This window comes from Hylobates moloch, unplaced genomic scaffold (assembly GCF_009828535.3).
Source record: "Hylobates moloch isolate HMO894 unplaced genomic scaffold, HMol_V3 SCAFFOLD_20, whole genome shotgun sequence".
In the NCBI taxonomy this organism is placed as follows: domain Eukaryota; kingdom Metazoa; phylum Chordata; class Mammalia; order Primates; family Hylobatidae; genus Hylobates; species Hylobates moloch.
This window is the reverse complement of record NW_026652295.1, coordinates 28,679,507-28,687,138: the sequence shown is the minus strand read 5'-3', so window position 1 is coordinate 28,687,138 and position 7,632 is coordinate 28,679,507. Positions and strand designations below refer to the sequence as shown.

Sequence of the window (7,632 nt, the reverse complement as noted above, 5' to 3'; positions counted from 1 at the left end):
GAAACAACCCCCCTGAACTGGGCCCAGACCCTTAAGCTTCTGGAACCTCAGTTTTTCCTTCCGTCGAATGGCGACAATGGCTGTCTGGTTGAACGTTATTTTACCTAGGAAGTAATAATTTTCGTAAATAGGTCTCTGAGAGTATTTGCTTGCTAAAATTCTGCTTTGTCCTGGAAGCAAATTTAGGCAACGTTAGGAGAAGGGACTTCGTATTTAATGTTGAGCACCCGGCGAGCGCCACCTTCGCCTCATACCTTCATCTCGGACCCTGATCCAGCATAAGGCCAGAGTTGGGCAGTGAGGGGTCTCGAGAGGTAGAAAGGGGATTATTGCCCTCTCAAGGGTCCTACGTAGGGGCCTCCTAAGCCTTAGCATTTACTCCCTTAGACCGTGTAACAGGCCACCCCGATTACGCGCCAAACTCAGGCTGCGGTTCTAGGCGCAGCCTCGGTCCCGCCTGATTTCTGTTTCCATTTCGCTGCCCCTGGTGCCCCACCGCCCTCGGCTGTCTGGGGATTTGCCCGGTGATCAGTGACGTAAAAGAGACTAAGGTTCCTATTGGAAGGCGAAGTTCGGCAGGAGCCAATCCCGGGGCTGGTCTGGGAGAAATCTCGGCGAAGGGCCCCCGAATAGCCGGGAGATTACGGGGCGGGGACGAGCTGTCGCGCTGGTTGCTCGTGTAGGAGCGGGACCCGGAACAGACTGCCGCGAGAGAGGAGGGGCCCCGGCCGGGATTCGCGGCCCGGAGCTCGGGACCGGTGAGTAGGGGGTGTCAGATGAGACATACAGCGAAGCAACAGTCTCGCACGCTCGCCGGGTTTGGGGCGACCCAACGCAGCCGCCGGACCCGGGTTCAAAACGGGGCCAGGCCCCCGGGCGGGCTCAGGAGGGGGTCAAGTTCGCTGCGTCCTCTCTGCCAGCCAGATCCCTCCTGTTTGCTTGTCCTTCCATTCTCTCCCTCCTCTTGGGTCTTTCTCGCTTTCTGGTATCCTACTCAGACTCCCATCCATTCTAGTCTGCGGAACCAGAAGTAAGCAGGGCCTGGATGACCGTCCGGTTGCTTGGAGCCTGGTAGATAGGCGACTAATCCAGCTCCCTGACCAAAGTGTCATGCTTTCTTTCTGTCTTTTTTTTTGTTGTTGTTCAGAGTAAACCGGTTTAGCCGCAAATACTTGGAGCTGTGCTTTCACTCTTTCCAGCCCATTAGCATTTTTCTTACTGATTTTCTCCCTATTTGGCCTTAGAAAAAAGGTGTAAATTTAACTTTGTGGAGTAAATGGGAGAGACACACTTCCAAATCTCCAGTAGATTTCAAATTTTGACACCACGATTTGTGTGTACTTCAAAAGAGGGGAGAATGACATTCGTTTATGCATGCCTTAACCTTCTGTTTTTAACTGTTAGCTGAAATCATAATCCCTAACATGTTTTTCCCCAAGTTCAAAAAAATCACCTTTAAAAAAGCTAGGCTTTTTATGTTTCAAAAATTGCAATCTTATTGTTTAAATAGACTTTATTTCTTACAACACTTTTAGATTTACAGAAAAATTGAGAAGATAGTACGAAGTTCCCACATGCTCCAAACCGGGTCCCCTGTTACTAACATCTTACCTCAGTTTGGTACATTTGTTGCAATTAACCAATATCAATACATTATTATTGACCAAAGTCCATAGTGTGTTCAGATTTCCTTAGTTTTTACCTCAGTACTTTTTCTGTTTCATGATCCCATGCAGGTTACCACATTACATTTAGTTGTCATGTCTCCTTATGCTCCTCTTGGCTGTGGGAGTTTCTCAGACTTCTTTTGATGACCTTGACAGTATTGAAGAATACTGGTCGTATATGTTGTAGGATGCCCCTCTGTTGGAATTTGATGTTTTTCTCCTGAGACCGGGCTTACGGGTAACTGGGAGGAAGACCACAGAGGTAGATTGCCATTTTCATCCCATCGTGTCAAGGGCATGTACTAACATGATTTATGACTTAATATTGATTTGGCTGAGATAGTGTTTTTCAGGTTTCTCCACTGTACAATTAGTCTCTTTTCCACTCTTTGCGTGTATTGTCCTCTTTAGAAGGAAGTCACTAAGTGCAGCCCATACCTAGGGAGCTGAGAGTTATATTCCCCCTTCTTGAGGGCAAGTATCTACGTATTATTATTTGCAGTTATTCTGCATGGAAGATTTGTTTCTCTCTTCTCCCTCATTTATTAATTTATTCAATCATTAATTTCAGTGTAGACTCAGGGACATTTATTTTATACTTTGGTTTATAATCCAATACTACTTTATTTTGTTGCTCAAATTACTGTGGCTTTGGCTGTTGGGAGCTCTTTTCACATTGGCTCCTGTGCTCCTTCTTAGTATTTTTATAGAGCTTTTTGTTAGTGAGACACTTGTACTTATGTGACCTTGCCTCAACCTCAAATAGCCTGGTAAACTTGGCAAAATATTTTCCCCTTGTTAAGAGGTAAGGAGACTGAAGGCCCAAGGCAGTGGGTGACTTCTTAGATATCACTTCCTGCAGGGGAGTAACAGGTTGGACTCAGATTGTGTGTGACCACCACAGAAGACACTGCAAACCCCCGAAGAGAGTCCATGGTCTGAATTGAGGCTTCTTGGAATGACTTCAGACTTGGACCCCCCAGGATCAGAATAGAAAAAACACGGAGAATGGGAAGTTGGTTTCGGAAGACAAAAACATAATTTGGCTGGCATCAGGATGAATTAGATTTTGCCAGCTTGATAGAAATGGAATTTTGTTCTTCCCCCCAAAATTGTGTGTATGTGGAGGGAGGCCAGGAGAGATCTAGGTAATGTGTGTGGCCAAGAATGTCTAATCTAAGGAGAGCCCTGGAAGCCTGCTGCTGAAGCAGAATTTTAATGTGGGAAAGGGGGGTGTGTGGTGAAAGGGGGAAGAATGGAGATGGCAGGGCTCTGGAATTAGGGGAGGTCATTCATTTCACAAACATTTGCAGACCCCCTACTTTGTGCCAGATATTGGAGATAAAAAGGTCAGTGAGGCATGACCTTTGGGTTCACATTCTGGTGGGAGAGAAGACAGATAAAAATATCAATTACAGCCACTTATCCATGGCTTAGTTTTCCGTGGTTTCCGTTACCCATGGTCAACCTCAGCCCAAAGACAGTAAACAGAAAATTCCAGAAGTAAACAATTCATAAGTTTTAGATGTGCATTGTTCTGAGTAGCATGATGAAATCTCTTGCCCTCCCACTGTTCCTTCATCACAAGAAGGGTGAGTACAGTACAAGATAGTTTGAGAGAGAGAGACCACATGTATATAACTTTTATTACAATATATTGTTATAGTTTTTCAGTTGTGTTATTATTGTTAATCTATTTCTGTGCCTACTTTATAAACTTTATTACAAGTGTGTGTGTGTAGGAGAAACATAGGTTTCAGACATCCACTGGGGGTTTTGGAATGCATCTCCTGAGGATTGAGGGGACTCCTATATGAATGTATCTTTAGCGGATGGGGGGTGCTACTGTATGGAGCAGTGTGATAGTGCTATCGTAGAAATACAGTATATGCAAAGCTGCAGGAGGAGAGATACATTCAACTCAGAGATGGGAATGGGATGGGCACAGGAAACACCTCACAGATAAGGGGACAAATTGTATTCAAGCCTTCAAGGATGAGCTGGACTGGAGAGAAGAGCATGTACAAGGGAATGGGTGGAGAGTGGGGAGTGAAGAAGGGGCTGTCTTCCTGGTTCAGTGTATCTAATGGCCAGAGAATTAGGTAGGACGAGGAGGGATTTGGGGCTGGATGGGTAAGTTGGGGCTAGCCGGATGCAGGGCAGGGGAGGATGTCTGTGCATTTTTTTTTTTTTTTTTTTTTAAGAGTCGGAGTCTTGCTCTATCACCCAGGCTGGAGTGCAGTGGTGTGATCTTGGCTCACTGCAACCTCTGCCTCCCAGGTTCAAGCGATTCTCCTGCCTCAGCCTCCCAAGTACCTGAGACTACAGGTGCGTGCCACCATGCCTGGCTAATTTTTGTATTTTTAGTAGAGGCTGGGTTTCACCATGTTGGCCAGGATGGTCTCGATCTCTTGACCTCATGATCCGCCCGCCTCAGCCCCCCAAAGTGCTGGGATTACAGGCGTGAGCCATCGCGCCCAGCCACCTGTGCAGTTTGGACCTCAGCTAGTAGGATTTTTTTTGTTTTTATTTTTATTTTTATTTATTTATTTATTTATTTATTTATTTATTTATTTATTTATTTATTGAGACGGAGTCTTGCTCTGTCGCCCAGGCTGGAGTGCAGTGGCACAGTCTCGGCTCACTGCAAGCTCCGCCTCCCAGGTTCACGCCATTCTCCTGCCTCAGCCTCTCCGAGTAGCTGGGACTACAGGCGCCTGCCACCACGCCTGGCTAATTTTTTGTATTTTTAGTAGAGACGGGGTTTCACTGTGGTCTCGATCTCCTGACCTCGTGATCCGCCCGCCTCGGCCTCCCAAAGTGCTGGGATTACAAGCGTGAGCCACCGCGCCTGGCTATTTTTATTTTTATTTATTTATTTGTTTTTTTAGAGACAGAGTCTCCCTATGTTGCCCAGGCTGGTCTTCAACCCCTGGATTCAAGGGATCCTCCTGCCTCAGCCTCCCAAAGTGCTAGGATTATAGGCATGAGGCACCAAACCCAGCCTCAGCTAGGAGATTTGAAGCAGGAGAATAACAGGATGAGATCCTGTGTGCTAGAAGGATGATCCTGGCAGCACTTTTTAGGAAATATGCCACATCTGACCAAATCTAAGATGCTATTTGTCTTAATCCATTTTCTGTTGCTGTAACAGAATACCATAGACTGGGTAAATTGTAAACAACAGATGTTTATTCAGCTCACGGTTCTAGAGGCCAATGGACTCTAGCAAGAATGGCATTAATCCATTCCTGAGAGTTCCACCCTCATGACCCAGTCACATCTTAAAGACCCCACTTCTTAATACTGTTACATTGGCAATTACGTTTCCAACACGTGAAGTTTTGGGGGACATGTTCAAACCACAGCACCACCAAATCTTTTATGTGCCCTTATTTTATGCTCCACATCAAAAAAATACTTTGCCAGTTAAATTATGACATGTGATTGATCACATTTCAGAGATGCTAAAATGTGATGTCACAGGTGTCTCAAATTTGATGAAAAGCACTAACTCCCTTGCTGATGGCTTAGATTCCTCCCTTTCCCTGGATTAATGGTTAGAATGTCTCCATCTCATTAACTCATAGATGGTAAGTTACCAAGGGAAAGAAGAACAAGCTGGGTGGGCCCTTCCCCTTCTCTCCCCAAAGATAAACATTTACAACATTTATTGGTTGGGTCGAGGAGCACAATATCTGGTCTGCTGCTATAGGATTCCTTGGCCTGTTACTAGGCCTGTCTCATGCTGTTTCCTTTTGGGGAGTTAAATACACACACACACACACACACACACACACACACACACACACACACACACATTCTATATCCCATCCTCCAGAGTGGCAAAAATTAAAGCTGATGTTATCAGGTGTTGGTGAGGCTGTGGGGCAGCATGAGTGCTCGTAGCCTGCTGGGCAGACTACTTAGCACTATAGTCACTTTGGAAACAGTTTGGCCTGCTTAGTCAAATTGAGGGTACATCTTGCCTGTGTGTGCTAGAACATGTATGCAGAAATATTCACTGAAGCAGTGTCTGTAATTGTCCCAAACTGGAAACAACTCATATGGCTATCAGTAGACTGCATTAAAAATTGTATAGTTACAGCGCAGCATTTAAATAAAATCAGCTCATAATCACATGAATGAGCCTCACAAACATGATGTTGACAGCCCCCCAAATACATGCAAAAAAAAATGGAAAAAAATTCCATTCATTTGAGGCTCAAAACCTGAGAAAATAAACTCTTGTTTATGGGATGTATACCTAGGTCTAAAACTAAAGAAAAGGGAAGGAGTGATTCTCACTATTACAATTTACTCCACAACAACCATTTTCTCAGACACAGCTTTTTCTTCTCCTGGTTTCTGTAAGTTCCTGGAGCGAAACCTTGGATACGATGATTTGATGGTGACGTGCAGCCTACTGTTCTTGCTGCTACAGGGAATATGAAGAAATTGCTTCTCTCTCTACCAATTTACTACCATCTTGCTGGAGAGAAAGGGCAGGTGGCTAAGATTGTTCGCATTCCTTCAGCAGATGTGTAGGAAGCATCTTCTTTGTGTCAGATACTCTGTGCTTGTGCTTTGTTTTCTCAGTTTTTATTGTCTACTCTGTGCCAAGTACTATGTAGATTCTGGGGATAAGACAGACACAATCTCTCTCCTTGTTTCATGGAAAAAGCTGGTGTTAAGCGAGTAATTACACTAATAAGTCAGGACTTAAAATTGCAGAGAAGTACAGGGTGCAGCATGGGGTGTTTTGGGGCTGTATGACTAGACTACATGTGGACCCAATCTGACAGGTCAGGAAAGAATTGCCAGAGGAGGTGGCTTTCAGCTGAGACTTCAAGCTAGAAAAAGGCTGTGATTATCTGGGAATCCAGCTAGGATCTCCTGGGACAGCCTCCTCACAGAAGAAAGGAAGGACAGGAGTTTTGACTTTATTCCTGGAGCACCAGAAAGCCATTGAGGGGTTTAACCTGGTTGGTCACCCGGGAAGATTGGCAGTTTAATACGTGTGTTTGAGGATCAAAAGGCCAGAGTGGCTGCAGCAAAGGGGAGAGGAGGTTTATGTAAATCAGGAAACGCTTGAGGGTGTGATGATCCCACAGTTGGATCTGATTTCAGCTTCTAAAGGATTCCTCAGGTTACTGGATATAAGTTCTGGTAGGACAGGGAGTTTGCCATTTTTGTTCTCTGCTATAACCTTGGTGCCTGACACATAGTAGGCACCTAATAAACGTCTGCTAGCTGTTGAATAACTTTTAACATCCTGCTGCTTAAACCCTCAATGGCTTCCCAGGGCTGTTAGGATAAAGTCCAAAATTCTTAACCTGGGTCACAGAGTCTTGCATAATCTGTTCCCTCCTGTTTCTCCACCCTCCCTCTGCTCTCCTCACTGCACTCCACCTGTGGCCAATTGTCAGCTCCTCAAATTCACCGCTACCCTTTCTCCGGCAGAGGATTTCCTCTGCCTGTGAGGCTAACCCTCCACAGCACTCCATATGGGCAGGGAAGAGTTCATTTTCCAGGCACCAAAGTGCAGTGTATGGTGGAATGGAAGGAGCCCAGAGCTGGGAGGCGCACCTCACCCCACCTCGTGCTAGTGCTGGCCTTGCTGCCAGCCAGCTCTGCTGCTGGGCAAATGAGTCCGAGGCTCTGGCACTCACTTTCTTCCTCTGTAAATAAGGGGTTCTAGTGATTCACAGTCCTGGATAGACTGTAGAATCTCCTGGGAAGTTTGTTTTTTAATACCAGAGCCTGGTCCACCTCTGGAGATTCTAATTCAGTTGGTCTGGGTGTATTTTGAAGACTCACCAGTTTGAAGACTACAAATCTGATGTGTAGTCAAGGTTTGAACCATTCCACAAGATGATAAAGGATTCCTTCCTATATTTGGTGCAAAGCACCAAGTGACACTTAGGAATATTTTAGACAAGAGAGAGCTTGGTTCATGATTCAA

At 45.4% G+C, this 7,632-nt stretch overlaps 1 protein-coding gene across 3 annotated transcripts in view; it reads left to right on the top strand.

Annotated features, from left to right (window-relative positions):
• Nucleotides 1–447: 447 nt before the first annotated feature.
• TRIM26 (tripartite motif containing 26) overlaps nt 448–7,632 on the top strand; it is a 29,227-nt gene continuing 22,042 nt past the window's right edge. For 2 of the 3 annotated variants that reach the window (XM_032140893.2, XM_032140892.2), the window contains exon 1: nt 450–758. The gene's annotated coding sequence lies outside the window, so the exon portion shown is untranslated. Of the gene's footprint in view, nt 759–7,632 lie in introns of all 3 variants that reach the window. The other variant, XM_058432135.1, reaches the window with a different exon arrangement.